The 9,612-nt window shown below is 42.6% G+C and overlaps 1 non-coding gene across 1 annotated transcript; it reads left to right on the top strand.

Moving 5' to 3' along the window:
- Positions 1-6,372: 6,372 nt before the first annotated feature.
- On the top strand, positions 6,373-6,446 carry Trnat-ugu (transfer RNA threonine (anticodon UGU)). Its single transcript has one exon. It is a non-coding gene; the product is annotated as a tRNA-Thr (tRNA).
- Positions 6,447-9,612: the final 3,166 nt, after the last annotated feature.

Below are 9,612 nucleotides of genomic sequence, written 5' to 3'. Positions count from 1 at the left end.
CGTGCTCGAGGAATTCGGTGAGTATGGGACCCTGAAAGTCGGAAAAGACTGTGACCATCACCTCGCCCGCTGCGGGAACAGTTTTGAATATTTTAGGGGGAGGTGGTGACACTAAATTCGCCTCCCTAGATGTCTCACTACGTTATCCCAAAGCGGTATACGCAGATATCAACAGGTTTGGCTTTGATGACGTTTCATATCTTTTCATTTGAATGTTGTTGATGTGGCCTTCAGCCCTGAGACTGGTTTGATGCAACTATCCATGCTACTCTATCCTGTGCAAGCTTCTTCATCTCCCAGTACTTACTGCAACCGACATCCTTCTGAATCTGCTTAGTGTATTCATCTCGTGGTCTCCCTCTACGATATTTATTTATTTATTTATTTATTTATTTATTTATTTATTTATTTATGTATTTATTTTACCTGGCAAGATCCACGCTGCCCGCCAATACTAAATTGGTGATCCTTTGATGCCTCAGAACGTGTCCTACCAACCGATCCCTTCTTCTTGTCAAGTTGTGCCACAAACTCGTCTTCTCCCCAATTCTATTCAATACTTCCTCATTAGTTATGTGACCTACCCATCTAATCTCCAGCATTCTTCTGTAGCACCGCATTTCTAAAGCTTCTACTCTCTTCTTGTCCAAACTATTTATCGTCCATGTTTCACTTCCATACATGGCTACACTCCATACAAATACGTTCAGAAACGCCTTCCTGACACTTAAATCTATACTAGATGTTAACAGATTTGGCTTCTTCAGAAACGCTTTTCTTGTCATTGCCAGTCTACATTTTATATCCTCTCTACTTCCACCATCATCAGTCATTTTGCTTCCCAAATAGCAAAACTCCTTTACTACTTTAAGTGTCTCATTTTCTAATCTAATTCCCTCATCATCACCCGACTTAATTCGACTACATTCCATTATCCTCGTTTTACTTTTGTTGATGTTCATCTTATATCGTCCTTTCAAGACACTGTCCATTCCGTTCAACTGCTCTTCCAAGTCCTTTGCTGTCTCTGACAGAATTACAATGTCATTGGCGAAGATTTTATTTCTTCTCCATGGATTCTAATACCTACTCCGATTTTTTCTTTTGTTTCCTTTACTGCTTGCTCAATATACATGTTGAATAACATCAGGGAAAGGCTACAACCCTGTCTCACTCCCTTCCCAACGACTGCTTCTGTTTCGTGCCCCTCGACTCTTATAACTGCCATCTGGTTTCTGTACAAATTGTAAATAGCCTTTCTGTCCCTGTATTTTTCCCCTGCCACCTTTAGAATTTGAAAGAGAGTATTCCAGTCAACATTGTCAAAAGCTTTCTCTAGATCTACAAATGCTAGAAATGTAGGTTTGCCTTTCCTTAATCATTCTTCTAAGATATTCATTTTAATACTCCTGATAATTTACAAACAATCTACATAGCTTTCCTGGACGTGCAATCAGTGTATCATTTGTCGTTCATAACTCGAGTATCAATTTCCTCTGCACACAATCATCCTGGCGCATCGTCTAATAGACATTAATTAAACGTAGAGTTAGTTGTTTGTTAGCCAAAATCTCTACCAGCAGCTAACTACCCACAACAAAAGCAAAAATAAGTAAATAAATAAATAAAATGAAGCTATGTGTATGCACGTAGGAAGAGCGACAAATCATCAGGATAGATCACATATCTAAAACTAATTAAAACAAAACGGTAGTTAACGAATTTACGTTTAGGAGACACCAAGAAAAGTAAACCATTTTGAATGAAAAGGCAAGTGTTTCGCCCTTTCCGTGTTAAAATTTTATGTTCCTGTAATTCAATAATTGTTTTTCAACAAGCATTTGGGTGAATGTCGTAAGGCCTGATTTTGGTGAGGTCAATTAACTCTGTTGCCGTCTACTCCCTCTTGACCCATGCTCGAGGGCTCAGTCGAGAAAACAAATGCATCCACGATCGAGAGTTCAGTTCAGAATGGGGCGGTAACTTTCCTTGCACCATTACGTACAATATATTGCTCGCGCTATACCAGGAACCAGCAGCAGTGACCGGAGACAAATGTGAGAGGGAGGCGGGCAATGACGAAGTTACTTCGTTTCCGTGGAAACCACTTCCGATATCGGAATTTCTACAGATACAAAACTAGTCTCTCCGCCTCTGCAGACAGCGCTAGAGGTGCTGAGTGACCTGGTTCCTGTCAGGCTCAAGAGTTATGCCTGCCAAAGAAAATTTTAATATTTTGTGAAGCGACGACCATGTTTCACACAGACACGATCGTAAAACTGGGGACCCACTCGCTCTATGGCAGGATGATGTACACTTCATAAAATGGCGATTTCGCAAGACATACGATTTTTTGCTACCATAATTTTGTAGATACCCGGTTTATGGGCGGCTACAAGCCAGACACTCTGGAAGCTTTATCATCGTTATCGCATAATGCTGCCCATCTCCGGTGGTGAGGTGCTGTCTATGCAACACCACGGAGCCGCTTTAAGATGTTGAACATTTTGTAACTCTGACATTTAAACAGCGGGACGCTTGATGGCTTCTTTATCGCCGTGTTCCATTGGGAGCTCCTTCCGAATCGACCTTGCTTCGAAAGAATTCTACAGTTCTCTAATCTCTAATAATGATGGTATTGGCTGGAATTCAGTTCCATCAAGATGTCTTCGTGTGTCGCAGTCGCATTGAAATTCGCAATATCAGAAAGTAGAGCAGGAAAGAATAGCAGAATGGCAATATCCATAGAGAGAAAACGAGTTATGGCGGCAATTAATGTAAGGAGACGTCTTATTTATTATGTCGTTAAATGTTTAAGTAATATTAACCATTACCGTCTATGCTCTACCCCTGAACTCAAGAGACCTCGAATTTTCTGGGAATACTGAACAATGGGATAAATCACGTCGGCTTTGACAAATGACGTCAGAAGTTACCACTGATGATACACTGCAAAGATTTGAAAGATAATGTTGAGATAAAAAGGAATTTAGAATAGAGAAAACAGATCTTGGACTTATATCACCTACATCCATATTTCGAACGTAACTACCTTCATAGTTCAACACAGGGACAAGATGCCGGCTTTACGGTTGTCGCTTTTTTCGCTTTTACTAGCACTAGTAACCTATTCTTCAGTAAATCTACATAGCACAGGATACGAATCAATCACTCCATCTGACTATGATAGAAGAAAACTGATTACCCCGAAAGTGGAATTCGTTCCTGTGAAATTTAATTAAAGAAAGAATCAGTCCCTACACAGTTTGTCTTAACTGAGGGCAAGCTGCCCTAGTAGCTACGGCGCGTGTCGATAACAGAGCTGCAAAATTTAACTACAGAGGTATGCAGAGGTGCAATGCCTGCTCAAAGAACATAGCTATCATTCTTGGATCATAATTTTTGGTAATGGTTTTTAGATAATTGAAAATAAATTGACTCGTGGGATCTGGACAGTGATGGTTTAAATGAACTCAATTCCCGTTTAATCTTTTAGACTTAGTAACATTTACCGAAAATTCAAACATACTTAAGCTCTCTCTGAAATCACGTAACTATAATGCTAGAATTACAAAAGCTGAAGTTACAAAAATTGGACCTCACTTGAATAATCTCTCCTTAAACATAATTCCAAAGTCTAATTCATAGCCGCGCGGGATTAGTTGAGCGGTCTGTGGCGCTGCAGTCATGGACTGTGTGGCTGGTCCCGGCGGAGGTTCGAGTCCTGCCTCGGGCATGGGTGTGTGTGTTTGTCCTCACGATAATTTAGGTTAAGTAGTGTGTAAGCTTAGGGATTGATGAACTTAGCAGTTAAGTCCCATTAAGATTTCACACACATTTGGACATTTTGGCCTAATTCTTAAATTCATTTCCATTTCAATTATCGATAAATCCTAACAAGAAATAAATCAAAAAACAACTAAATCGAAACTCGTCTATCACATTTAACATCAAAGTTCAGCTGAATGTCTCCTCTCCGTAAGATGAACAGATAAATCTGCCACGCACGTTCGCAGATTACTTTTGAACTGTAAGGAATTATCTGGGGATTGGCAGCTGGCCGTAAAACGAGTAATTTAAAGATAAGTAAAAGCGATCTATAGACTAAAACTGGATATCTTTCGATAAAAATTGGAAGGGAAGGCCTAATTAACTTTCATTCGTTGGACCCGAAACAACATATGTCGTGGAAATATTTTTTTTCTTTTCTCCTTCTTCCGAAAAAGTTTTAGGCCTTGGTGATCTATTACGAATTGATAGGAATTATTCCCATCTTTTGTATGGTTTCCCCCCACTCATTCTTTCGACTGTTTTGTATATGCTTGCTGCTTTTGACAGTCTTCTTTCGCTCACACGTCCCAGACGGTCTTCCCGTCTTCTGTATGTGGCTGTACTTTATCGCGTTATATGTTTTCAGCCCTTCTCTAACATATTCATTTCTAAATAGATGTCTTTTGTTTGTTGGCAGAAGAGCCAACACCATGTTACAACTGGAGGCCGAAATTTACGCGTTTTACCTCACGCAGGCTGGCGTGAGGAGGGAAGAACTATACAGACGTGAGGTCTGGAACATGACAAGGAATTAGAATTCAGAAAGCAGACGTAATTGGTTTGATACTTAACTTTAATCCTTTAATGATGTACATCGCTCTTGACGGTACATGATTCACAATATTATCTGTTCAGAATACATTCTGGAAGTAACTGAATATGGCGTCTTGCTAGGTCGTAGCAAATGACGTAGCTGAAGGCTATGCTAAACTGTCGTCTCTGCAAATGAGAGCGTATGTAGACAGTGAACTATCGCCAGCAAAGTCGGCTGTACAAATGGGCGCGTGCTAGGGAGTCTCTCTAGACTAGACCTGCCGTGTCTGTCTGCAACCACTGATAGTGGCGACTCGCGGGTCCGACGTATACTAACGGCCGATTTAAAGGCTACTACCTAGCAAGTGTGGTTGGTTGGTTGGTTTGGGGAAGGAGACCAGACAGCGAGGTCATCGGCCTCATCGGATGAGGGAAGGATGGGGAAGGAAGTCGGCCGTGCCCTTTGAAAGGAACCATCCCGGCATTTGCCTGGAGCGATTTACGGAAATCACGGAAAAACCTAAATCAGGATGGCCGGACGCGAGATTGAACCGTCGTCCTCCCGAATTCGAGTCCAGTGTCTAACCACTGCGCCACCTCGCTCGGTAGCAAGTGTGGTGTCAGGCGGTAACGCCACATCTTTCATCACACCCTTTTACAGGCCTTAGAAATTCGAGTTCCGCTGTTTCTACGTGGCTTCTCTCTCTCTCTCTCTCTCTCTCTCCCTCATTATCCATTACTCATGGCCCTTAAGCAGCATAGGGCCAGTCATTACATTATTGAACTTGAGCTAAGTGACTTTCCAGCTCCATTTATTTTTGTTTCTATGTTCTTCTTATGTACCACATATCATGTGGAACTTACTAAATTTATTATCTATGGCTCTGTTATCGTCAAAAGATGTATTATATCCATGTAGCTCAAGTTAGAGACTTGATCATTTCTTTTATTATTTTGGCTCTTAGGACTTCTTCCAAAAAGCGTCATCTCCTTCGTTATGCTTAGAGAAATATTCAGATTATATTTCGTCGAGCACAGTCGCAACTTATATAATGCATTTGAAATCCATCTTCTGCTTTATCTATGTATAAGCAGCACGTCGGCAGCAAATAGCAGGTATTAATAAATCCGTCCTGGGTTAATACCGTGTGCTGGTAACGTAATTTGTCACATACAGCTGGTGTCATCTAAATGTATATTAAGCGGTGTGGAAGAAATGATACAGCCAAGTCTTAATCCATCATTTCAAATTAATTAATACGTTCCAGTCTCTTTCTTTCGGCACAGATTTTTCTTTTTTCGAGTACTGGATCTTTATTGCTGATATAAGCTGTAAAGGGTATCCATGTCTTCTAAAATTTTCCGTACTGTCTTTCTGTCTACTTTGTCAAACACGTTTTCAGAAGTGAAGAAAATAACGTATGTGACATTCTCTCTGTTTCTGCAATTTGGTATTTATAAGTCCAATCCCATTATGGACTTCAGGTAACTTGGCCTGTGCTATTACTGGAAACGGACGATAAGTATCTTAGCGTATAAACTGTAGAAAAAAATTATTATACCTGGAAAAACGACGTCGATTTCGATTCAGTGATGGCATATAACAACTGATGGATAGTAGATGTACTGATAATCAAATGATAATTAAATAGACACCCTAGCTGCAAACAGACGTTCTTATACTTCATTGAAAATATGTGCCCCGACCGGGACTCGAACCCGGGATCTCCTGCTTACACGGGGGGAGCGTGCAAGGGATGAGTCCCTGCAGGCGCACTATCCTCTGTGTCCTCGGTGGCTCAGATGGATAGAGCGTCTGCCATGTAAGCAGGAGATCCTGGGTTCGAGTCCCGGTCGGGGCGCACATTTTCAACATGTCCCCAATGAAGTATATCAACCCCTGTTTGTAGCTAGGGTGTCCATTTAATTATCACTTCATTCTAACGAAAGCTGCATGGTCATCAACGGTAACTGTTGTTTCGGGAACTGATACTACCTTCATATATAGTACTGATAATCTTTTCAACGTTGTCCGCCAACGGATAGCGTAGTGGCAAACTTACTAGAGCGCCGCCATTGTGTACCGTTACATAGGGAGTGCTCATAGCCAGAAGGCTCAGAGTGGCGCAAACTGTGAAGCAAGCAGGTACCCATGACACGGAGATGTACTCGTGCTTCCTACAGCCAACACAGCGATATTGCAAGGAGCCAAACTGTGGCGTTCCGAGTGGCGAGGTGGTCCTTTCAGAGAAATGCCATTCAAGCTGGACGTGCCACGTCAGTTATGCAACGATGCTGGTATCAGTGGTCACGTGTACATTCTCACACCCGTAGACGAGGTTCTAGACGTCCATGCAGCACAGACGCCAGTCAGGAGCGTCGTATTGTAAGGGCAGCAGTGGAAGATCGTATACTGGTCACAGCATGGACAAGAGGGCTCGTGCGCACAGACGTGTCAGCATGAACGGTTGCGAGCCAATTATTGGCAACGGCAGTGCGGGCTCGCAAAAACCTAACCCTTCTTCCAGTCATGCGACAGCATCGATGGGCACGGCGCGATTGGTGGCCTCAGACGATCACTTGGCAGGTGGAACAGCGCGCCGTGATCTTCAACGATGAAAGCACATTCTGCCTACACACTAATAATGATCATTTTCGTGTACCGTGTACATATGGTGAGTGCTGTCCTGTAGAGAGCTTTCATCCGAGACACACTCACCCCACCCTATACCATACAACTCTCGTTCAACCATGGTGTTTATGGAGGAAAAAGGTAATCACCACTCAACAAGCACAGAATATTGTTGACACACACAGTGGTTACGGTTACTACAAGCCACACCACAAGTTGGGAAACGGGGTCAAATTTCTAGTAGTTTACTGTCGAGTTCAGATTTTCACACACAAATGTTTTATTCATGTCTTACAGAAACTAGCAGTACGCAACAACAGCCTTTCAAAACACGCCGCTAACGTCAGTCAAGTAATTTATAGCAATACAACTGCTTAAAAAATGTAAAGAACATAAGTAAACAGGCTACTAAAGTAAATACAGAACTTTGTTAATAAAGTACGGTGAAGTAGTGAAGCTACCAACACAGCCATTAAAAAAAGCAAAGGTCTCAGAAAACACTCGATTAATGGCAATAAAGGAATGGAGGAATTTAAAAAATATTTTAAACAAAAGGGTCCTGAAATATCATTAGAAAATAACAGATACGACGGACCCGTGAAGGCGGCCACAAATCACCCACTCAGGGATGCTCCAGCTACGCACAATACTGACCATTTAAAATACGCCCGTAAACACAATTGCCACCCTCAGGCTGGTCACTGCACAGACTTTTAACCAGCGAAAACTTGTAATAAGATGGCTTAACTTCCTGACAGAATTAGAGCTAACCTCGTGCAAGGAAACATTACACCACACAATCCTGAATGAGCGACCACATGATCAACCAATAAGAAGTATGAATTTACTCGTAACACACGACAGAATAGCGAAACAATTAAACTGCCAAAACAACACATCCCATCGGGCAGTAACGAGAGGAGGAGGAAGGATCACTGTCTTCAGTTACACTGGTGCCAGCGACAGGAAACGCGATCGCCAGAGGCCACGAGGCAGAAGAGACACTGGTTACGCAAACTTATTACTTAATGATAAACCTTCTACTAACTTAACTTGCAATGATGCTCGAACAGGCAGTACACGACCTCCGATGGCAAGAATCCACACATCCGACCGCGCACGCGTCGCCAGTGTACCCAACATGCCACGGTCACGCAACACGCTCTGTCACCGGAGTTCATGTCTTCTCTGCCTCGTTGACGAGTATTGACCGCTAATTCAGGTTAGGTGTCTCTTTTTAAACTCCAGTGTTGAAACGGAGGACTTAAAACAAGCTTGTTAACGTCCGATCAAGATGAAATGAACAGCAAATACTCGTGGGGCGATTCTGTATACAGCCAACCCGCGGGGAGCTCTTCCGTCAACTCCACCCGCTCGTTACACAAAACCGACACACATCACGTGGCGACTCGGTACAACCGACCACTGGCGATCCACACTGCTCTCCCGTGTCTCCAGACCAAGCCCCTACTTCCATGCCACGACACAAAGCTACAAACGGTCAAAGACCTCACTTCCTCCATAGCAGTTTCGCGGAAGCAAACGCAGATATCGATATCAGAGGGAAAAGACATCGAAGCAGCCACTTAATAACAGACAACATATCAAACAAACTTGTCAGGGGAAGAAAAGGAAAACCAATGCAATCTAAATACAAGGTGTAGCCCACACGGCTCAATTGTTAGACCCGTTTTTTCTTTTGCCATTCTTGCAACAGGAAACTGATGCGTTTTTCAACACGATAATGCTCACCCACACACTGCCCGTGGAACCCAAACTTCTCTGCAAGACGTGCACCAGCTTACCTTGTGAGCACAATCCTCGGACTTGTGTCGAATCGAACTCACGGTCGAACAAGTCGAGCAGGCGTGGAATAACGTACCCTCACAGTATACGCCATCTGCACGGTCGATTGGATGCCTGAGTCAACGCCTGTACTGCCTGCCGCGAAGGCTTCCCCACATACTAATATGTATGTTTTAGCAATGTTCGATACTTGATACCTCAGAACCACTTGTTCTGTTGATCTGTAAATGTAATGATTTCATGTACTCTATATGCACTGCTGCGAAAATAAATCTTGAGTGAACGGGATATCTCTAAAAAAAAGTATACTATTTTCTTTCCGCGCGGCGTACTAGGCTGCATTTAAGATACTTATTCCACTATAATTTTTTGTACAGGATTTATCCCTTTTCTTGATGAGTGGTACTATATTTGATAACCTTCACTCTTCCGGTATCTTTTTTCTACGCCAGAATTTACATACACTCCTGGAAATTGAAATAAGAACACCGTGAATTCATTGTACCAGGAAGGGGAAACTTTATTGACACATTCCTGGGGTCAGATACATCACATGATCACACTGACAGAACCACAGGCACATAGACACA

The sequence above is a fragment of the Schistocerca gregaria genome, chromosome 5 (assembly GCF_023897955.1).
Source record: "Schistocerca gregaria isolate iqSchGreg1 chromosome 5, iqSchGreg1.2, whole genome shotgun sequence".
NCBI classification, from domain to species: Eukaryota; Metazoa; Arthropoda; class Insecta; order Orthoptera; family Acrididae; genus Schistocerca; species Schistocerca gregaria.
Note: the sequence above shows the minus strand (reverse complement) of the source record. Positions and strands in the feature narration are given on the sequence as shown.